At 34.9% G+C, this 25,113-nt stretch overlaps 1 non-coding gene across 1 annotated transcript; it reads right to left on the bottom strand.

Annotated features, from left to right (window-relative positions):
- Nucleotides 1-24,147: 24,147 nt before the first annotated feature.
- On the bottom strand, nt 24,148-24,250 carry LOC115032293 (U6 spliceosomal RNA). The gene has a single exon (XR_003837933.1). It is a non-coding gene; the product is annotated as a U6 spliceosomal RNA (small nuclear RNA).
- Between the last annotated feature and the right edge of the window lie 863 nt (nt 24,251-25,113).

Genomic DNA, 25,113 nt, shown 5'->3' with positions numbered 1-25,113 from the left:
AAGGAGTAGTCTTTGGAAAATTGTTCTACCAAAAATTATTTTCATAAAGTTACACATTAATTATCCAATAGAATGTGAAGAGTTTAAGGTCCAGTTATTGCAATACCACCCGCATGCTCTGCTTGTAGAGAAATGAAGTTTGTTTATCTATTGATCTAGAATAAGGAAAACTATATCATCAGCATTAAATAAAAACCATGGGAGAATTTTGAAAAAAAGAAGGGTACCCAACAGACCTGACAAAAAGTTAAATAAATGAGAAGGAAGAATGTGGATCCATACGTTAGAGTGGAACAAAGCAATTCTTATGAGGTTGAGAACAATTTTGAATCCATCCCAATAAAAATAGTGCTTCAGGTCACTTGTCTGGCGTGGATGAGAGCGATGTGTTCCTGTTTCCTTGTCCTCCTCAGGGCAGCTGTGCAGCCAGAAACAATATTGTTAATCCAAACATTAAATGTCACTACTAAATATAGCAAGGACGGATATAAATGAACAAGAGAAACAACAAACCTGCTCAGTATTTGTGTGCACCAAGTTTAACTCCATCCTGTGTTGATTTTATTCTATAACTCCCTACATTTATTAGCTTCATGTGGGTCTCTTTGCATGAAGATGGCATTAGAAATGGTGTTTAATGAAAAGTAGGTATTTGGAAAAACAGATACACTCAACTATAATTTTATACTACCATGTTTCATGTTATCAGTTTCCCATTACATAATATGAACTCTCTAGAAAGAATTTTAGTTAAAAAATAGAACAAATTAATCACTAAAATTTTCTAAATTTATGTAAGTACTTTGAGATTTATTTTGTTGCCTGCGATATTAGGTTTAATCCTGTAGAAAAAGTAAATACAGTCACATATGTGTGCTATGGAGTTGTGAGTTTAATAAACATAAATTAATATTTATAAGTGTAGTTAAGGATAACACATAATCCTTAGAAAACTGAATCTCTCAAAACTAAACCTAACACAATCAATCTAAATGTGAAATTCCTAGAAAGTCTACTTCCCTTGTTATCCTCCACTGAATACGTAATAATAGCCAGTTCACTTGGCATGGAACATATTCCAAGAATAATAACCAGATTTAACTGCCCTTAGATTATTATCAGGTTTCTGGGAATATATAACTTTGAATATCCCTTAATTCTACTTTTGATTGAATCAGTTAAGTGAAATAAATAAATTCATTACACAATGGGCTTTGCTATTGTTCTTAACCAGATCATGTTTACAATCAAATAAGTTGAAAGGTATCATTACTGACAGTAAAGGTGAGAATTCCTGTGATGATATCATATTTGTGAAGACTTGAGCAGAGCAAGTATGTTCTGTAATTCTGGCACTCATGATCCACTCATTTTGGCTATGAGAATTCTATACTCTACTCTTTTTTTCCACTGGACATATGGTCACCTATAGCTATGACTCATGCATCAAAGTCAGTACCAACAGGGAACTCACCTGCTCTTTGTTACAAGTTGGCAAACATAGGTGTTTCCGATTGGCCTAATTTGATTCAGGTGGCCAGCACAGAATCATTCAACCTTAGGAATATGTGACAGATGTGATTGTCTTAGCCTGCCTGAGATACTGTGGCACTTGGGCTAAGGATCTACTGTACTGTAAGCACAGAAAGTGTGTGGCGATGAGGTGAGGGAGATGCTCATGCAGATAGGGGAGGAGGAATCTGATGAGGAACTACGGGAGGGAGGACTAGGCTCTTTTTTTTAAAGACTGGATGGTTAAAATGAGGAGGAGGAGGAGGAGGAGGAGGAGGAAAGTCAAGAGGAACCTGAGGGCATATTATCCAAAAGTAAGAATAGATTTGAACTAGGTACTGCTTGAAATGCCTTCCTCATGTCAGTGGGTACTAACACATATTCTTTTTCCTTCTCCAAACACTTTTTTGATGCTAGGAATAAAAACTATATACTAATGTTCTGACAAAGAGAACTACATTCCTTTGACACATTAACCCAAACAAATTCTGATCTTTTACTTGCCTGGCATAGGTAAGTTGACAAATCCCCAACAAGAGCACATACTGAAAGTTCCATTCTTGGCTAGTATCCAGTTACACCATTTGAGTTAGAGCAGAGTGTCATTTTTCATTTTTGTATAACAAATATATGTACGAGTTCAAGGAAAGGAAATCCATAAATAATGTTCCCTCAACTTTTAGAAGCCCCCGTCTTCCAATTTTCTAACTAAACCAAAAAGCAAATTAGAAAATGATACAACAGAGAGGGGAAACTAAGAGGATAATAAATGTAGTGTGTGTGTGTGTGTGTGTGTGTGTGTGCGTGTGCATGTGTGTCTTATTGTAGAATATTTCTTCCGTTTTCAAAATCATTATTGGGAAAAAATGGACTCTAGTGGGAAAAATATTTTGAAACTCTCTCATGAACTGCCCTTCATGTAATTCCCAGTATATTCTGCATAGTAGATGGTCTAAATGCTTTAACTATGCAAAATTCAGTATGAAATAATAATTATGACAAGCCTTCTGATTTGAACATATTCTTCCTGGACTTCTCAAGGAATCTGCTTCTGTTTATGTTAATTACCAGAAGTGTTTTGAAACATGAAACTTGTCATTTAAGAAAAATATAACAGATACTATTTTCTTGCAGACAAAAGTAACCCTAGGTCTGCAAATAATTATCCCATGGAATCTGTCTGCTGGTGATATACATATTCCATAATATCATTTAACTTTTTTCCATGACACATAGTCGATATTATACAATGCTTTCATTGTTTCTCTCAGTAAAGCACAATGTTTATACAATTTTTCTAATCACAACTGTAGCAACTGAGATTTTAAAGGGTCTAATCTATTAGCCCGTGAATAAGTGTTTCCATGACACCACCAAAACAGTTCTGGAGTGTATTGGGTTCCCAATAAGCCCAATAGTTATCTTGTTGCTTCAAAGAGAGGTCGCAAACTAATCAGAAACCCTGATAAGTTCTTTATAACTGACATAAATTCTGTCATAGCATTTTTGCTGATAAAAATTTAGAAATCCAAAAATCACACATATTTATCTTTTACAGGTTTTAAAATAACTTACTCTGGGGGCAATGCTTCCCTTGGGATCTGCGTTCTTAGAAAACTCTGGGATTTTTCACTGTGGTATTTTAATTTGTCCCAAACATCAAGTAGTACTTCTTAAAGTTATTTTTCTTGCACTTGTTTGCAGGTGTGTGTGTGTGTGTGTGTGTGCATGCATGTTGCATTGGCACAAATGTATGTCCCAGGTGTGTGATATGCATAAGGAGTCCCAAATTCCTATCTGCTATTTTTCATACTATCTCTCTGCTTTGTTTTTGCAAGCAGGATCTCTCAATTGAGTTGAGACTATACCTATAAGTGTATCCAGCTAGCCAGCTTGTTCTGTGGATTCTCATGTTATTGTTTCCAGGGATATTCTTACTTAAATTACAAAGGGACCATTGGATATTCCTGGATAGTTTTATTAATTAATTATTCTATTCATTTACATCCCAAATGGTGCTCCCTCCAACCTCCCCTGAAGAGTCCCTCCCACCGTCCCCTGCTCCCTTTTGCCTCTGAGAGGTCACCCCCTCCCCCCGGTATCCCCCTAACCCGGGTCACCAAGTCTTCACTGGGTTCAGTACTACCTTTCCCACTGAGGCCAGTCAAGGCAACCAACCCCCTGCCACATATGTTCCAGAGTCCCTGGACCAGCCTGTGTATGGTCCTTGGCTATCCCCCTCAGTTTCTTCAATCTGTCTCCTAACTTTTCTTTAGGAGTTCCCAATCTCTGCCCATTGCTTGACTGTGGGTATTTGCATCAGTCTCAGTAAGCTGTTGGGTAGAGCCTCTCAGAGGGCAGCCATGCTGTGCTCCTGTGTGCAAGCAAGACATAGCATTAGCAATAGTGTCAGTGATTAGTGCCCAGCCATGGGATGGATCCTAAATTGGGCCGATTACCGGTAGGTCGCGGTCGGCCCTTCCTTCAGTCTCTGCTTCATTTTCTACATTTTTGTCCCTTCAATTCTTTTTAGATAGGAGCCATTTCATGTGTGCTCTCATTTTCATAGCAGCCAGCACCTTATTCATAATAGCAAGAAACTGGAAGCAACCCAGATTTCCGTCAACTGATAAATGGATACAGAAAATATGGTTCATCTCCAGAATGGAATACTATTCAGCTACTAAAAACAAGGACATCATGAATTTTGCAGGCAAATCGGTGGAAATATAAAATATCGTCCTGAGTGAGGTAACCCAGATCAAAGTACATACACGCTATATACTCACTGATTAAATGGATATTAGCCAAAAAATACAGAATACCCATGATACACCAAGAGACCTGTTCCTGGTTTTTTTAAACGTGTTCTGGGAACCTGAACTTTGGCAAGTCCTTTTTCCACTGGTCCATCTCTATATTTTAAATGTCTTAATTATGAATTTATTTAAGTTTTCAAAGTCTAATGTCCCAACCTCTAGTTTCAATTAAAAAAATGTCTTTAATCTCTTAGAAGACCTCTGCCTTAACATCATGATTCATAGGAAAAGGTACGCAGACTTGAGAGTAAAAAAGGTAGTCTAGCTTTAGCTGCATTTTAAACCAATGCTGTGCCATTTTTGTCATACCTGGTCTGATAAATAAGAATTTTAATTGTATTTTCGTATTTCTATATGCAGCATTTGAATATAACACTACACATATAGGACAGTAAGAAGAAAATAACTCACTATGAATACTCCCTCAATATTTTGTTATTTCTTAATAGGCATTCTAAAATTATTTAATATATTATGATATATGTGTTGTCTAAAATTATTTTGCATATAAATCATGTTTCAAAATTAAATTTTTTATTCAGTATGCATTCTCAAGTTTTTAAAAATGCATGAATTATCAGGCATTCAATTCACTCAAATAAACCATCATAGGAGGTCCTGTATTTCAAATCCAAATGATCCCTGAATCTTCTAAAATACAAGAGAAACCAGCACCCCCCCACACAAAAAAAAAAAATCAGAGTGAAGAGAAAACAAAGAGAACTCCTGGTGGCTATTTTCCTCAAATTAATATATTCTTGAAGTACTCATGAAAAAATGTAAACAAAAACATTTGAGAAATATCTGCTGAATATTTTCAACTTAAGTATTGATTTTTATTTGATAATGTGAAGTAAAAAGGTGAAACTGAGACTTGCTACCTGAAAATCAGCAGTTAGGTAAAAACAAAACATTCTTCATCAAATTTAAATGTACCATGTGGTTTTCTTTAAGAAACCTACATGCAGTTGGTTGCTCTCCACTGTAAAACTACTGAGATAGGCTTGTGGCTGAACTGTGTCTTTAATTCTCCCCAACCAGAAAACTACCCTTAGAGACCCACCTTCCTACTCCTGTGACCTTCTGTCTTTCACAGACTTTTCTGAGGTTTTACGAGAGACGTGTATGCATGTTGTGATGCTAACGTGTACGTTTTATTAAATTGTACTCTAAAATAAGGACTTCAAGATGTACAGAATAAATTGAGAAAGATATATCTATTCATTTTTTTCATAGTACACATACACTATTAACTCAATAAAGATTTGTAAATAGGAAAAAGAGTTAGAGGCTATTCACTGCTCTTAAATATGTTTTTATGAAACTAAAAAAAAAATAAGTTGTTCTAGAATTGACAAAACAGTATAGTTACATCCGTTTCTGTGGGAATATGAATGAACTAAACATTTCCTCCCTAAAGGGAACTAGATGAGAAGATTATTTTTCCCACTTCAATTATTTCCTTACTAAGTTCAATAACAAACCCTCAATTATTATTTTTCAAAGTGAGTTATGACCAATGATATTTTAATATGTGCCCAAAAGTCCCAGGATGTTTATCATTATAAAGATTATTTTTACTGTTTTATTCCATGTTGTTTGGGAGGTGTGATTTGATATCAGGGCCCAATTGCCAACAAATAGGAGTTCTTCACCATGAGACTTGTGTACTTGTGAAAGACCAGTCACGATCAGTGTCCTTAGGGACAGTCAAGCCCTACGGTAAACTGCTGTTTATATTATAACTCTTCATGTTTCTATGTGCAGAAATTTGTTAGAAAAACACCTCAGGGCTCTGTTCTCCACATGTCATCCACTTTTTCCTATGGGTAGAGAAGTGAGATTTCTGATTAGAGAAGAAGGGCAGGGGTGGGGGTGGAGGTGTGGGGGAGGGTAGGAAGCCAGACATTGAACTTAGCTCTTTCTCCTTTGGAATCCATGTTATAAATTACACATGGATAGGTTCAGTAGAGGAAGCTTGTGGTTTTCCAGCTCTGCCTGTACCTGGGTGAATAAGAGACATTCTTTGATGCAGTGTTAGCAAGTGCTGTCTTCCATGGTACCTTTTGTCATAAATAACAGTAATGTATGTATTTCCTTCTGTTAGACTCCTGCTTCGAAGCCTCTCTTCTCATGTTGCACTTTATATTTATTGATGAAGGCTCTCCTTTAGCCTACTGAAATTTGACTTCATCCAGCTCTTTCACATGACTTTCAGTTTCATTATTGGCAGGAAATGTCAATTCCACTGCCATGTTTGAATTGATTAACAGGATTAAATGTAGGAAATAGCCAAATAATGTTTTGGACTAAATTAATTAAAAGTACAGAAAGGATTCCATAGGAAAAATATTGCCTAGTATAAACATTATATGCCTTAATGATACAGTAATGCTATTCAGAAAGTATGTTCCTGTTTATTGGAATGCTAAATCTAAAGTTAATGTCAGTTCTTTCAGAGAACTAACTTCAACCCATAGCCTTCTGGAATTAGAATAATTAGGGAGATATTTTAGGCAATTAAACACCAAGTGAATATATGACCTTTTTTTTCAATCAGACAGTTCATCTCTATGTCTGTCTGTGGTCCTTTGTACCATTCTTCTACCTAGGACAAGTGAGAGATATAGTTTTATTGATAGTAAAAGAGTCCCACTGGGACCAAGAAAAAGAAAAGAAACCCTTTCCAAACACATACATTCTTCTAGCACAGCAGTGTTTGTGTTTGAAAATAATTGTTAGATTCCCCAGAGTTCTGTTATATACCCTATGTGAACTTTGAAAATACATATATGGACATATTATACAAATTAAGCATGTGCGTTTATGTATATAAGCATCTATCTGTGTATGTGCTTTCACAGACATAGTCCAGTAAATGTTTTAAATAATTTTAAGATTAAAATAAAAATTGAAATCATAAAGTGTCGATTACCATTATAGATTTAAAAGACATACCTACCGTATGGAGACTAAAATATCAAAATATTATCAACATTTATTTTCTGAAGCATTGTAAATAGTCAGCCAATACTTTATATATAATAAAAATAGTTATTGTAGGTCATCCTATAATATCTGAGAAACTAAGCAATGGTGTTTTTATGTCTTATCTGAATAAATAAAAACAACAATAATGCATGCTTGTTGAACTTCCCCTGAGATTTGGAAAAATATTATGTAAAGTTCAACGAGCACATTGCTTTGTTTTTCCTGCTCTGAACTGAGAATGACCTTATTCCATATTCCATCTTCCTTCTCAAAATTGAGAAATTAGTGATTTATGGCACCCTGTCACTTTGGGAGGAAGAATCCTACCGAAAATGATGTTGCACTTTGTTCCGGCATGCAGAGTGTTGAACAAATATTTCTCTTTCCTTACCTCTTTCTGTATTGTTTCTTCACTGGTATTCCTAAGAGATACCAGCTCAACATGAAACTTTCTGGCACCGAGGTCTTGAAATGAGTTGGAATACCCAACTTCACTTTTGTTTTAAGATCAGTGCTCCCGATCAAATCCCTCAAGCCTACAGGAAGAAGCTATTAAAATAGATTCCCTACATGTTCATTTTAAGTGGGTCAGAAGGTTACACAACAATATGAAATAGCACACTAGAGCTCTAAAAATGATTTATATTTTCTTACATTTATTAATACTAATAATTCTGAAAGCTTTATAGAAGGAGAAATAGTCTTGAAAAAATATCATGTCCATCTGTGGCCATATGGGGTTTGTAAAAATCCCTTACACTCAGTTTTATATTCCCATTTCTAAATCTATAGGAAGTTTAGTTTTCTGTCTGGAACAAACATTTCTTCTCTAGCTCAGATAAACGTTATTCTTTACATTGGCAAATAAAATGTTAGATTTCAGTGAATCAATGATATATAACCAAGAAAAGAGACACAGCATGGAGAGCTAATTTAAAATGAGTTTAGAGGGATTATTTGTAATCAAGTTAAAGCAAATGGTTAACACTAAAAGTTTTTGTTAACAATTCTTGTTGGGATGAGACAAGTGCATAGTGTGTACCTTTAATGAGAATATGGCATACCTTCTTTGCACAGACTAAACAAAACAAATGCATGGTTGTGGGCTGTTTAGCACAAAGAGAACAAAGCATGGGGCCTTGATCTCATGCTTGTATGAGCAGTGTATTGGAGAAGGGATATGACAATGTGCAGCAGGGCAGCTATAACTTCAATAATTGGTCATGTATATGGAACTTTCAACAGTCTGGATAAGAAGTTAGTCAGCTAACTTGAGTTCATACTGATGTGAAGTATTGTCAAATAAAACCAACAACAATAAAGCATTCTCGTTGGACAAACTTCTCACTTCTAGCAGCTGGATAAGCAGAGGGTGTACCTTTTACTTCATGTCACGATATTCAGAAATTATTCATGGAAATAAAAAAATATGGTAAAGATTTTAGAATTTAAGATTGCTATCACACTTAAGTGAGGAAAACAATTTCCCAAGGTTTTAATAATCTATAAGTTAAAAGATAGTGCACAAATACTTTTTCATGTCATTGAACTTTTGATATATCTACTAATTAAAAACATTTCAAAGTTAAAAATTCCTTGCTTCCAATATTAAATTTTTAAACCTTACTTCCATATCTCCTTTTAAAGAAAGATATTTTCATTGAAAGTTAAAAATTCTGAATTTTATTTATATTTCCAAAACACCTAGAGTTCACATATTTTCCTTTCCAATAATGTGCCGAAAGCACATGCTCCAAAAAAAAAAAAAAAAAATCCCAGCAGGATATACCTTGGAAAACATTGAAATCTTTGTCTATATAGTGTTACTCTTTCAGGAATATAAGAAAAAAATCCCAGAGGCTAGAATAAAAAATCATATAAAAAAACCTGCAAGCTGTCTCAAGCTATAGACATAGTAGGACACTTACTAGTTATGTTCATAACAGCACTAGACTTCGAGGCTAGGTCATGCCACTGCTACTGGCTACCAGTAAAATATCGAAAAGAGTTTCTTTGCTATCCAGGTAGCTGAAAAGATATATTAGTGGAGGAAGGTCTGATTTTACGCTTTTGCCATGCCAAAGACCATGGCTAAACACCATTTAAGGGAGGAAGGGTTTATTCTGGCTTACACATAGTCTTATGTTGGGGAAAGGCTGGACAGAAACTCAAGGCAGAACTTGGAATAGAAACTAGGTGGAGATACTTCTTGCTGGCTAGCTAAAATGCTTATCTCTGTCTTTTTGTTTTTCATTCTTCTTCCTTCATTCATTTCTTCCATTATTCCTTCCTTTCTTGTTTTTTTTTCTTTTACTTTTATATCATTTGGAATGCCATGCATGAGTACTGCATAAAAATCATTCCTGAGCCCCCTCCCCTCTTCCAACTCCTTCCATGTCCTCCTTTTTTTTTTTCTCCCAAACTCTTGATCTCTTCCTGAATTATTATTGTTAGAAATGCTTATTCTTAAAATACACCATACTGAGTATATCTAGTGTTGCTCACATGCACAGGTGTCCAGGACTGACCTTTAATTGCAAAAACTGTTAGTGAGCTCATTCCATATGAAATTTTCTCTACACACTTTCAGAAGACATTGGTTATCAGTACTCAGTATACATTAGTGGGCGCACATGAATTTCCCCCTTTTCCAGTTATGCCTGTTAACTTGGGGTCTTCTTAACTAGCATTTACAGTACTGAGTTGTTTTCCAAGGAAATGGTAAGGGCCACAGTGGACAAGCTCCTCGTATATCAATTAAAAAATCAAAGTAACAACATGCCCACAGGTCAACCTAACTTGGAAATCCATCATACAAACTGCCCTCTCAGATGGTTTTAGGTTACCTCAAGTTGTAATTAAAGCCAGGTAGGACAGAAAGGCATTTGGATTGCGGTAAAGAAACAGTGCGCTGAGAAAATAGCATTAACTAGACTCAATCCTGCCTACTGCCAAGTGTAAGAGACAAAACCTTATAAACAAAACCTTAAAAATGATACTGAAATGATTCAAAACTGAACATATCTAAGGAAACAATAAATGTACGTTTAGTGATTTTCATTCGTAAAATATGGAATATAGTAACATGCAAAGTGAGCTTTTGTAATCTTGCGTCTTACTCTCTTGAATTCAATTTCAGGATGATTAAAGTAATATCAAAGACAGGAAAATAAAATTGAGTACCTTGAATCTCTGCAGTGAAATCGTGATTTAAATACCAAATTTATATTAGTGCTCTTTTGCATATTACATCCTGCCACAAAATCCCATGTGGAGGTCCCAATCCTAGCACCTCATGGTGTGACTTACTGAGACTAAGTCTTATCAAGGGCAATGAAGTTCAAAGGAAGTCACTAAGGTAGGTTTAAACCTAGTATGATGCATGTCTACAGAAATGAGACTTTTTCTTTTTCTTTTTAATGATATTTCCAAAACACTTAAGAGTACACGGATTTTCTTTCCAATAACATAACAAAAGCAAATGCTCCAGGAAAAAAAAATCCCAACAGAACATACCTTGAAAAACATAGAAAGCTTTGTGTATATAATGTTACTCTTGTAGGAGTACAAGAAAAGGGAAATTCCTGTGAACCTATCAATGCACAAAGAGTATGGCTAGTCAATGGTTTCTGAAAGTATTTCTTGGTTCATCTGGCAAAAAGAACCACCACCTTACTGCAACTTTGTTTCTTTCTGAGCCTCTAGCTTAAGAATTACATCCTAATAAACTCTATTGTGGGACTTTGCCACAGCAGTACTGGCAAAAAATTGCAGTAGTGCAAAACATAAATAGGAAGGCTGTAAACAATAAAAAAAAGTCTCTTTACAACAACACTACATCTTTGGCAAAGTTACAAACTAGATTGATTTTTTTTCATACATGTTTCAAAGTAGTTATTAATCAAAGGATCACACTATTGTGGTAAAGGCAGAGCTACAGTGCCCCAGTGGAAAATCTAGGGCTCAAACCTATAATCTAACAGGACTCTACTCTGGCCAAGAGAGGCTTCATCTGTTTGTTGTTTGTAGGGTTTAATATTTGTGACACCCATATAACTTTGAAAGATATCAGAAGCTAGTTAAACAGATCCAAGCTAAGGAGCTTTATTTTGTCAATCTGTCATAGTTTGGCTAAGTTGTTTATATTCATCTGATAGTTAATTGATAGTTAGCTTGCACCATGCCACAAAAACATGTAAACTCATTAACAGAAAGTTTAAAGGAGGCACATCTCTCCTTTGAATGAGTTGATTTATGTCTACATTCTTGCATAGAGAAATCAAAATAATCAAGTGCCAAACTGCCACAGAATGAGCAAATGTGCTTCTTGTATGCAGTATCATTCCTCTATGTGGATATTGGAGTATATGATTTATTTCTCGAAAACTACAGCACAGTTAAAAGCAACATCCGTTTTCAAATGCTCAAGTAAAATAAAACAAATTTACTGATGGTAGGTAGGGTCTAAGCGTTAGCTCTCAATCTTAGACAAGGCTGAAGACAGCATAGTTTGTGGCTACTGATCTGGTTGATGGCTGGTGTGTATTATGTTTGTTCCAACTAATCAGGAAATAGTCCAGATGAGTAGTCAGATCAAGAAAAGAATCAAGCCAAAGCCCTCTTTTTAACAGCTATTTTTAAATGTATAGGTTACCACAACAAACAAACAAACAAAAACAAACAAACAAAAAACAAAATTTCTCTTTGGGGAAGTAGCTTAGTGTTGGTTCAGTTGCCTGTTATGTTATAAGAGCATCTGTCTTAAACCCAATACCACAACATTCTTCTAAGTAACAAGTTCAATTCCTTGAGAGGCCAGAAAACATTGTTCATAACACATATTCAAATGTATTCCAACTCTCTTATGTAAAACTGGTAAGCTTTCATCAGATTCTTGAAAACAATAACTCTCTAATTACATGGTTTGGGTGGGCCTTGGACTCCATTTGGTTCTGTAAGTTCTAGAATAGGAGACTTTTCCTCCAAGGTCTCAATACTGTGAGCCATTCTTCATTTAAGTTTATCTTACAGCCCTCTTCCCTCTATTTCCAAGACACAATATTTCTTATCCATCACTATCTTATTCCCAGCAATGTGGATACTTTTGTGGTTTTATTTAAATATTCATTTTTCATAATTTTGAAATTTTCATACAATATATTTGATTATATTTTTCTTTTCCCCACTCTAACCATATCCTGACCCTACCCTACCCAATCTATGACATGTTTTTATTCTCTTTTAACAAACCACCACCACCACCAACAACAACAACAAGAAACAACAAAACAGCACAAAGCAAGCACAACAAAGTCATGGGGTCTGATTTGTACTGGTCAGCTGGTCGTGAAGATGAGGCCGTCCCTGGAGTATGACTGATATACTCATGTCTCTTCTTTGCTCTCCCAACAGCAATTATTTTCAAATCTACACACTCTAGGTCACAGCAAATCTCATGATTGATGTTCCCAGTTATTTGAACAGGAATAAAGAGACTCATTCACCTTGGATGGGATATATTACATTTCAGGAAAGGTCTGTATGAATTAAGAAATACACTTAAGATTCAGTCTTAAGATCATATTTCAGTAAAAATCACTGCCATTTTGCCCACTTTGTACCAATGCAGTAAGATATATCTCTATTCCTGGTGAGTATTCTGTTTAAAGGTATTTAATGCTCTTATTTTCTGGAACCTTGAGCAAGTCTTGCAATATTATGAGGTTTTTCTACCCCATCTCAAATAAAAAGAAAATTTTGTTTTTATGTTTTTAGTCCCAGAGAATAATTATCTGGTATATAAACACTAATTCAACTTTTAGGCAGAATTATCAAAGGGCCAAATATTTATAACATTTACCAATGGGTTTTATACTTAAAACTAAAACTTGCTTATTTGACAGTCAAATATACAGAAAAGAAACTTTCACTTGAGTTGGCATGTTAAGTAACTCTGTGGATACTATTACACATGAAAAAATCCAATTATTTTCAAAAATCACAAAGTTCAGACACTAATTTTTGTTTTCCTATTTAAAATGATAGTTTTATAAAGCAGTTGGATATTTTAAATAATGCAACTCTATTTAAAACTAGTATAAATGATTATTATTTATGTCATTAATATCCATGACTGTCTCACTTTCTTTTTTTATGCTGAGTCATTTTTATTGGGAATTTTATCTATTGACTTTCAAACGTTATCCCCTTTCCCGATTCCCCACCCCCCAAGAAACTCCTTTCCCATCCCCCATGGTGTGCCTCCATCCACTCCTGCCTCCCTGCCCTCACATTCCCCTCCACTGTGGCACCAAGGACTAAGGGCCTCCCCTCCCATTGGTCCCCAACAAAGCCATCCTCTGCTACATATGCAGCTGGAGCCATGGGTACTCTTTGGTTGCTGGTTTAGTCCCTAGGAGTTCTGGTTGGTTGATACTCTTGTTCTTCCTATGGGGATGCAAACCTCTTCAGCTCCTCCAGTCCTTTCTCTAACTCCTCCATTGGGATTCAGATTATTCTCAGCTGTGAATTTTTACACTGAAACAGTAACTGCCTACAAAGTTGTCAGCTTCCAAACTGGGAGGAGAAGAGATCCCCTCTGCTACTTTGTCTCTGTTCAGTCCTTTGTTTCTCTTTGTTAGAAATTAAACCTGTCATTCTGGAGCCAAACAAGAGAACATACACATAACCAAAGTCTGTGCACACAGGAGTTAGGAAGAAAACACTGAAATATCCTTTGTGTTAATGAAGCTTTTATAGATTTTCTGTTTTATCCACAAAGATGCAAAGGCAGGAAGGCAAATGTCTATGCAAGGAAAGCTACAAGCCTTGAGAAGCTTGCATTTTTCATTTTATGGCATAAACCATTCTGTCACCACAACATATAACCGAAAGGACTGAATTTAAATACTTTTAATGCAGATGAAATTTCTTTGGCCTACGTGACTCTGTGTGTGTGTGTGTGTGTGTGTGTGTGTGTCTCCAGGGGTAAGTGTACACATGTAGATATCAATGGGGAGGACAAAAGTTAATCTTAGGCTTCATTCTGTAGGGGCTGTCCACCTTATTACCCTATTGTCTCTCACTATGAAAGGAGATTTGATGATTTTGCTAGTCTTGCTGGTCAGAAAGTCTCAGAGATATGCTATCTCTAACTCTCCACCAATGTTACATCTAAAAGATTTTGACATACAAAAGACTAGAGAAGGAACTAAGTTGTGAATAATATTATTCACCATCAACAAATATGTGCTGCTGTGCTGTGTCCTGGACCTGACTTCAGAAGAGACAGTATCTTGTCTGCTTAGTAAGCACAAATCCTCAGGGTTGGGAGCAGAGTTTGTTGAGTTAAAGTCTTAGATATGTTTGTTCAGAAACCATGCGGTTGTGAGTACGTGCGTGTATGTAGGTTAAAAGCCTAGCTATGTTAGAGGTTAATATCCATATTTTTCTCAGTTTTGTTTTATGTTATTTTTTTTCTTCAGACAGAAACTTTCACTGAACCTGAAGCCCACTGATCTAGCTACATTACCTTGGAAGCAACATCCAGGAATCTTCATGTCTCTACTTTCCCAGTGATATGATTACAGATTTATTTTTTTACATGAATAATGGAGATCTGACCTCAGGTCCTTATATACATGTCATGGCAAACATTTTACTAATTGACTCATCTTCATAGCCCCAATTACCAGTACAGTTATATACTCTGTTAAAATTTTTATCTGTAATTGAGAAATATGAGACTATGTTCTATAGTTATGGTAATTTTTAAATTTAAATATATATATGTATATATATATATATATATGCACACATATGCATTCAATTTAACCCCTTAAAGATTAAGATTTTCAAAAATTATATCTGTATAGAAAACAGACAGATATTACTCTTGTTATTATTACTAAATGATGGGGTATAACATTACAAAGCATTTACATCGTATTAGATATAAGAATTAATCTGAAGGTTATTGTATGGAGGTTATGTACAAATACTACAGAAGTGTATATAAAAAGATGTGTATAATTTTGAAATCATAGTGACAGGTATTTTAAATCATTCCCCATAAATACCAGGAGATGGTAGGTAGGTGGTTGATGATAGTTAAATAGATAGATAGAGCTGGATAGATAGATGGATAGACAGATAGACAGACAGATACAGATGAGCAGACAAACAGACAGACAGTTTGGTGGTAGATAGATGACAGATAATAGATGATGAAGGATAAATATATGATAGATTGATAGATTAATAATGATAGCTAACTAGAGAGATGATCTACAAATATAGATAGAGAGAGAGAAAGAGAGAGGGAGAGAGAAGTAGAGAAACAAATCAATGATATACAAAATGTAGATGGTGATAGATAAATATATGATAGTTTGATACTGAAATAAATGATAGGTAATATACAGATAGAAAGACTAACAGAGAAATAGATGATAGAGATAAATGATGGAGACCTAGGTAAACTAAAAGTTTTACCCAGAAAATATTCATAAATATATTCTTTATGTTATTGTTTACTATCTCATGGGGTATTAAAATCTGTAATACCCTATCTCCATAAAATAAAAACTCTAACTGACTCATCTGTTTAGTATTATCATTTATTAGACAGCTACCACTCTATTATGTTTACATATATATATATATGTAAACACAGTATTCACAGTAGAGATTAATTAGTGGATTTTAAATTAAAAATTTTCATTAAAATTCAGAATGCCTTTCTCAGAGAAAATTAGTGACATAAGGTAATCTGAGAACCAACAATATCCCCTGATTATCTTCTTATATATCTGGTGATCCTTTTCTTATAATGGGCAACCAGAATAGAAAGTATTAAAAGAGGAAAAATAAATTGAACCGATGTTAGCACCAACTCTTAAATTAATAATTCCTGCAATGTCTTTTCTCTTCACAATAAAATTATTTATAATTATAAAACAAACACATTTACTTTGCATAATACACTACTTTCTACAAAATATCAAATAAACATAAAATATCAGTGATACAAGTGTGCTAATTATCTAAACGTATTTTATTTTTTTATTGGCTATTTTCTTTATTTACATTTCAAATGTTATCCCCTTTCCCGGTTCACCCCCCTTCCAGAAACCCCCTACCCCATCCCCAAACATATTTTCAAAAATCAACCACTTGTTTTAAAAATATTCAGTTGTCCTATCAAATAATGCATACATCACATTGATTGACAGATTTACAGAGCAAAGCAGCTACCCTGAAATAAAGGCAAGAGGTTAGCTATTCACTAACCTTGAGGCAAAGTACTCAAGGTTCATCAACAACTATATGAAGTGGTCGGTATTTGATATTGTTTTGGCCTTTAAGAAAATGGCATCACAACCATTAGACTGAACTTAGGGACCCCAAAGGAAGAGTTAGGAAGGACCTGAAGGAGATTGGAACCCCATAGGAAGAGCAACAATATCAACTAACCTGAACACCCAGAGATCTCAGGGACTAAGTCACCAAAAGAGTAGAAGAACTGATGGCTCCAGCTACATATATAGCAGAGGATTGCCTTATCTGGCATCAATGGGAAGGGAAGCCCTTAGTTCTGTAGAGGGTTGATATCCCAGTGTAAGGGGACTCTAGAGTGGTGAAGCAAGAATGGGGGAATGGGGGGAGGCTGGTAGGAAAGCATCCTTATAGAGATAAACAGGAGGGGGAGATGGGGTTTGTGGACAGGAAACAGGGAAGTGGGACATTTGAAAAGTAAATAAATAAAATAACAGAAAGAAAAGAAAAGAAAAGAGAAGGGAAGGGAAGGGGAGGGGAGGGGAGGGGAGGGGAGGGGAGGGGAGGGGAGGGGAGGGGAGAGGAGGAGAGGGGAGGGGAGGGGAGGGGAGGGGAGGGGAGGGGAGAGGAGAGGAGGGGAGGGGAGGGGAGAGAAGAGAAGAGAAGAGAAGAGAAGAGAAGAGAAGAGAAGAGAAGAGAAGAGAAGAGAAGAGAAGAGAAGAGAAGAGAAGAGAAGAGAAGAGAAGAGAAGAGAAGGGCATTGCCAATCCATTGTTCTATGAAAAGGTCTTCCATATTTTGTTTTGAGATAACTGATGTTATATACAAATTGTGAGAATTCCTGTTATCTATAGTGCCCATCAAAATAACTCAAATTTGTATGAATATATTCTTTATGTTATTGTTTACTATCTCATGGGGTATTAAAATCTATAATATCCTATCTCCATAAAATAAAAACTCCGACTCATCTGTTTAGTATTATCATTTATTAGACAGATGATTTTCTCCAGAGACAATAGAGGATGAATCTTTTATTTTGTTTTATACATACATACACACACACACACACACACACACACACACACACACACACACACATATATACCTATATATCTTATTACATAATTTTAATTTACATTTCAAATGTTATCCCCTTTCCTAGTTTCACCTCCGAAAATCCCCTATCCCCTACCCCATCCCCCTGCTCTCCAACCCACCTACTCCTGATTCCTCACCCTGGCAATCCCCTATACTGGGGCATAGAAGCTTCACAGGACCAAGGGCTTCTTTTCCCATTGATGACCGACTAAGCCATCTTCTGCTACAACCACAAGTTCCACCATGTGTTTTCTTTGATTGGTGGTTTAGTCCCAGGGAGCTCTGGGGGTACTGGTTAATTCATATTGTTGTTCCTCCTATCAGGATGCAAACCCCTTCAGTTGCTTGGGTACTTTCTCTGGCTCCTTCATTGGGGACCCTGGGCTCCATCCAGTGGATGGCTGTGAGCATCCACTTCTGTATTTGCCAGGCACTGGCAGAGCCTCTCAGGAGACAACTATATCAGGCTCCTGTCAGCTAAATCTTGTTGGCATCCTCAATAGTGTCTGGGTTTGGTGGTTGTTTATGGGATGGATCCCCAGGTGGGGCAGTCACAGGATGGTCGTTCCTTCAGTCTCTGCTCCGAACTTCGTCTCTGTAACTCCTTCCATGTATATTTTGTTCCCCCTTCTAAGAAGGATTGAAGTACTCACACTTTGGTCTTCCCTCTCCTTGAGTTTCATGTGTTTTGCAAATTATATCTTGGGTATTCTGAGTTTCTGGGCTAATATCCACTTATCAGTGAGTGCATATCATGTGTGCTCTTTTGTGATTGGGTTACCTCTCTCAGGGTGATATATTCCAGATCCTTCCCTTTGCCTAAGAATTTCATAAATTCATTGTTTTTAATAGTTGCATCGTACTCCATTATGTAAATGTACCACATTTTTCTGTATCCATTCCTCTCTTGAAGGACACCTAGGTTCTTTTCAGCTCCTTTCTATTATAAATAAGGCTGCTGTTAATATAGTGGAGCATGTGTCCTTATTACAAGTTGGAGCATCTTCTGGGTATATGCCCAGGAGTGGTATTACTGGGTCTTCCAGTAGTACTATGTCCAATTTTCTGAGGAATCCTCAAACTCTTCCAGAATGGTTGTAACAGCTTGCAATACCAGCAAAGGAAAAAATATTCCTAAAAGAGCATGAATCTTAAATTAGTGTAATTAGGACTAGTAGCTTTTATTAAAATTTTAACTTTGTATTATACAGATATCAAAAAGAAAATAGAAGAAATTTATAGAGTAAATCCTTAAAATAAGACTTATTTTGATAGTCAATAATGACTTTGAACCACAGCAAATAATACATACAAAAACACATATTCAGAGATTTTTCAATATTTGTTTTATATATGAGTAGCATACAAGTTTTCCATCTATTAATAATCACCTCAGTTTGTTTTTCCAAACACAATAAAATTTATATATGAGCAAAGTGATTTTCTAGGTGTTTCATATATTTACTATTTTACTACCAATATTATAAAAGAAAATACAATTTAATATACCAATATATTATTTTAAATAAATTTATATGTCTACTTGCTTAACTATTAATGAATGGTAATAAAATTAATGACAGTTGATGAAGAAGTCTAGTTTTTAAATTTTGTCTTCTTTATTGGAATTTTTTTACCAAACGATGTGAAGCGTCAGCCTACAGAGTAAAATTAACTTTATGTGGTGCTTGAGTCACTTTGCTTACATCAATCTCCTTGTAAGACTACATGACCAGAAATCGGGTGAGAACGGGAAAAGATTTACTGAATTGTTTTCGAATTACTCTCCTGTGCAATGTTAGCACTTGTTCAATATATAATAATAAAATCTAAGTTCACACTAAGCTTACACTCTAAATAACTCAAATCCCACAGAGTATGATATAGTCAAGGACAAGTGTTCCCAGAATCCCAGGAACTAATCTGTTTTCCTAAGATTCTCACAGACACTTTGAATCCATCTTCTGGATTTTAAGAAAGAAGTGGATCCTTACAACTTATAATTCAGAGTTTCATTTTTGACAAAATATGAGTTAATTATAAAATAGCATCATCATTGTCATTATATGATTACTTCAATAGACTTAAAAAATTTTTAAAAGAGTTTTACATTATAGAAAGAACAAATATTTAACTACTTGTTATTTGCTACCATGTAGAAAAGATAGACTTTGTGCTATGATTCTTTGAATTAGCCACCAAACTACATATTGAAATCCTAATCTTCCATGGGATTGGATAAGCAGTTAGAGAGTTGAGGGGCACGACTTTCATTTTCATTTTCATTTACCTTACTTAGAGGACTTGTAGCAGCTATGGGGAAGGAATGAGTACCTTTCACGTGGAGGCAAAAGATGTCTCCCAATACCAACAAGGGCCAGAAATCTATGATATGAATATTTGTATATTCAAACTTTATGATATTCATGATGATAGTATTTGGAGGTAGGGCCCATGGAGAAGTCAGTAGATCATAAAACAACTTATTTTTCATTTTGCAGAAAGTATCAATTGCCAATTTGTTCTTAGGGACCCCATTTCGACTTTGTCCTCTCAGTTTTGAGACCTTATTTGATGTGAATTTATATAGATTCTATGCATTGTGCCATGGTCTATATGATTATACCAGTTCTGTTGTGACTGAAAACTCTCCTATAAATTAGTGCCTCTTTCAGTGCTATCAGAGAAGTTTCTTCTTGCAGTAGATGGGAAACCCACTGCTTGACCATTTGCCAAGAGTGAGAGACTTTGGTGCACTTAGTGCTAAATGGGATGTCTTCATCAAATCCTGCAAGGCTTAGGGATTTTAGAATTAGACAGGGGAAAGGATTTTATGCATAGGGATAATCGATGGCTCCATTTATTACATTTCCATTAGGATTAATGCACTTGATTTAGAGTAACTATGTATATAAAGACATAGCCGAATAACTGTCTTAGCTTTAACATCTCTGAGTAATACTTGATTTTACTATTCGACACCCATGCTTGATTAATAACTTTAAGTGCTGTATCTTAACTTCCTTTCTGTTGCAATGACAAAATAGTTTCACAGATTCATTTAAGAGAAAGAACTATGGCTCAGAGTTTCAGATCGTAGATTAAGACCAAGAGGGCTTAACATAGCTGGCTACATTACATTCAAGGTTGAAAAGCAGAATGTGATGAAGTCACTTGAGTTCTTAGCTTACTTTCTCTATTCCATACAGGCTGCTATTCCATACCCAGGGAATTGTCCTACACAACATTTAGATGGTTTTACCATGTTAACTATCAAAATAAGATAATCCCACCATTGTTTGAGGAACCTGACTTAAGCTAGATTATACTCCAAGGTATGCCAGACAGCTATTTTCTACTTAATTCTAGAGTTACCAAGTGGACTCTTAATATTAACCATTATAGCGTCCATTTAATGCTTAAATAATTGGAATCCTTTCCTCTAAAAATATTTTCATAAATAAGAAAAATGCATGTAATGAAGGTACAAATGTAATTTTGTGATATAACATAATTATTTTCCATTAAATAAATGTCGCATTATTTTGACTCCACTGTAGCCTCAATTGGGAGCTTCAATAAATACTAACATTGTAAAATGCCTCACATTTGATGTCTATTTATGGTTACAAAACATGGATAACACATACTAAACTAGGGTAAAGTAAAACCACGATTCTTTTAGAAAATTTCAAATGGTCATGCCAATTACAGAAAGGCAAATAGTCAGGAGATCATTGATGGTTTTCTTGCAAAGTTATTATGAGCCTTTTGTGAGGTGATGCCTATAGTAGGAAGATTGTATGCAATAAGTTATGCATGCAAGTTTTGTAGCCCATAAAATTTCATTAAAAGATACAACAAAACACTATAACACATTCAAGTAATGAAAAACAATGATAAGCATTCTTATTTAATATATCTTTGATTTATTGTTCAGTGGTAATCAAATATGTAACCTCAAACTAAATGGAACAGTATTTCACTTCATATTTCAAAATGATGCTTATTTACATAATAGAGTAGGTTTATGAAAAGTAAATTAAGTAGAAATCATTTCACTAATATTTTAAGGAACTTTTACTTGAACAATCAATTTCCCATACAATAATCTTGAGTTTATTGTATTACTTCATAGCCTTTAAGCTGAGCAAAACTAGGAAAGATGCCTGCACAAAACATTTTCTTAAAGAACAAAATGCCATTATAATAACTAATGTGCTTATAAAAATTATAAATAAAGAAAGGTTAGGTTAAATTTCCAGGAAATAAAATGAAAAGTGCCAAAAACAATATGTAAAAAGATACAAATAAGTAACATGTGTGTGTATGGGAATACATTACTTTCTAAGTATTCTTCTTTTGTGTGTTTGCTGATATTTAATCTCTTCTCTATTTTTATACTGTCCAGATTTAAGTAGTGTAATTATGTAACAGTACTGGGAGACATCGGACACCCCACAGTCCAGTGCTGGAGAAACACTTGTCTGTTACAAGGAAGACTAAATAGAAGCGTGGATAGTTCCTAAACACTGATAATATTGACGTTCACCTATGCTCTGAGATCTTCATTAGAAATAGGTTGCCCTCCATCTACTATGCTTTAGAAAGGGCCTTATTGAGATGCCTACAGGTCCCCACATGACTTAGCCTCATCTTCTAGTGTTCTTTTAATCGTTGTCAGACATATGGTTGAATACTTATTTACCTTTGACTACATTAAAACCAGGTCTCTCCTTATTTGTGTGAATTTGACTAAATTATACAGTCCAATTACAGTCAGCCTTCTTACTCTCCAGCGTGATGAGCTAAACTCATCCCTCTAAAATTATTAGACGTGGAAATGAACATTTTCTGTCTAGCTGACAAAGACATCCCTTAATGGCAAAATCAATTCTTACTGTAAATCATACCAACTATCGCATGTCTGCCGCATTTTATAAAAGTTTAAAGTAATAGCATCCTGCCAAGACACCCTTTAGAGCAGGATGCAGCCTGGATAAGTAAAATTCCTTACGTACTCCTGACTTTCAGAAAGGAAATATAAAAATGTGTATTCTATGAAGAGATGAGAACACTTCTTTTACAAGGCATTCAAAAGCATAACATTTTTAATATACAAATTCCAACAGTAGACCCCATAAACTTAAATTTATGCTGAATTGCTTCAGTTAAAAAATTAATCTGAATTTAATACAACTTACTGGTGGAATTATTAAAATTAAATGAACACACATATACACAAACATCTCACATACACACACACACACACACACATTTTCTATTGGCATACACCACAGAGAACTATGTAGTGTACAGAGGAAGCATTTTTAGAAATGTAATGATGTCTGGTACTATTGTTGTTGTTGTGGGTTTTCAGTGTTTGCTATTCAAATTATCATTTAATTTTTTGATCTTTTTTTTGTTTTTGTTGTCTTTAGTTTAAGAACATATAAAAATGTAAAAACATTAAGTTTGGGAAAATGCATCCTACTGAGCTAGCTCGATAACAGCATTGCGCATAAGTTCTAGTGAGTGATGGGAATTTCTCTAAAGAAATATCCAGAAAAACAATTTATGTAAATTAAGGTAAGTTGCCAGAGTAAAATGGAAAATTTCTCCAAACTGTGAGCCTAGGTCTACATTGTAAGGATTGTGAATTGTTGTACAGAGTTACAACCTTGTGGATTTTTTTTTTTGTTGTAGTGTAGATCATGGCTACACTACCACACAAGCCTGATTGAAAAGGCTAATTCATCGGATATGGATAAGTATACTGTAAGAAAGACAAATCTAGTATTCACTGATTTATTTACTCATTTGAACAATTACTTGTGAAAATCCACGAAGACTAGACAGGTTTCCATTGATTGATTATTTTGTTTTTGAAAGTTTAATAAGTAAGTAAATAGTATCTGATCTCAAGAAATCTTCATCAAATCTGGATAATAAGCAAGGATAAAAGTGAATAAATTATGTTATTATGGATATTAAATGCAAGACATGCTTTTCGTAGCCTGACAGCATACTTGACAACTAAACAAATGGAAATGAAGGAAATGAAGGGAAAGTTGGTTGTTATTCATGGTTTGAGGAGACATTCATTTCTGGAGAGAAAGGTACTGTGGCAGGAGCCTGAGATGCCTGGAAGTGTTGTGTTCAGTCAGGAGAGAGAGAGAGAGAGAGAGAGAGAGAGAGAGAGAGAGAGAGAGAGAGAGAGAGAGAGAGAGAGAGATTGGTGTTCAGGCTTTCCTCATTTTTTCTCTCTATTAAAACTTAACTTTTTTTTAAGTCCTTCTCCTCAGAGCGGATGGCCAACCTGGGTATTCTCTGTACCATGGCACTTCAAGTCTCTGCAAGGCTAGGTGCTCCCTCTCCCACTGAGGCCAGCAAGGCAGCCGAGCTAGAAGAACATATCATACATGCATGAATCATCTTTTGTGATAACAAAAATATGGAACACTTCACGAATTTGCATGTCATCCTTGCTCAGGGACAATGCTAATCTTCTCTGTATCATTCCAATTTGAATATATATTTGCTGTAGAAGAGGGCACACTTTATTTTCTCCTATACATTTTACCTTTTCTACATCTCCATGAGATAGAGCTCTCCACATTCAGAGTGGGTATTGAAATCTGTCAGGAATATATATGTGTGTATATATATATATATATATATACATACACATATTATATATATATGTATATGTATGTATCTATATATGTATATATATACATATATAGGTATACACACACACACATATATATCTATATCTATATATATATCTTTCTCTTTGTTTCCTGACTGTAAACACAATGTATCCAACTACCTAAGATTATAGACCAAAATATTTACAAAAATGCTCATGAATCTTAAAGAAAATGAAAGACAATAGCAATTATTTGAATATTGAGTGGCTCTAATAATTATATAAAATAGCTATTAGACAATAAAAGAGTTCAAAGTTTATTTCATCTATAGTCATCAAAAATTGACTGTGTTGTATACCTTTAATTAGTCTTAGGTAATGTCAATTTTTAGAAAACATACTGTAAGCATTTTTAATTTTACTGTAATTGAAATAAACATCTCTATGCCAATTTTTCATCAATTTTACAAACATTATACACATAAGACTTGGTATCATTAATTTAAGGACTAGTATTCTAAATCCTACTTTTAATGAGAGAATTGTGATAATTCATAGGCCAATCTTATGCCAGTGAGAACCTTTTAAAGGATGTATACGTGATATAGAGATGATATTAAAATGATTAATTTCTGCAAATTAAGGTATGTAGAACCTGAACCCAAGAAACCAAACAATGCAGACTAAGAATTTGGCTTTAACTAACAAATGTTTTTTAAACTAGTATGACAGAGTTTCTTTGTGTGGCAAAAGTTTGTAGAC

The sequence above is a fragment of the Mus caroli genome, unplaced genomic scaffold (genome assembly GCF_978045245.1).
Source record: "Mus caroli unplaced genomic scaffold, Mus_caroli_1 scaffold_9, whole genome shotgun sequence".
NCBI classification, from domain to species: Eukaryota; Metazoa; Chordata; class Mammalia; order Rodentia; family Muridae; genus Mus; species Mus caroli.
Note: the sequence above shows the minus strand (reverse complement) of the source record. Positions and strands in the feature narration are given on the sequence as shown.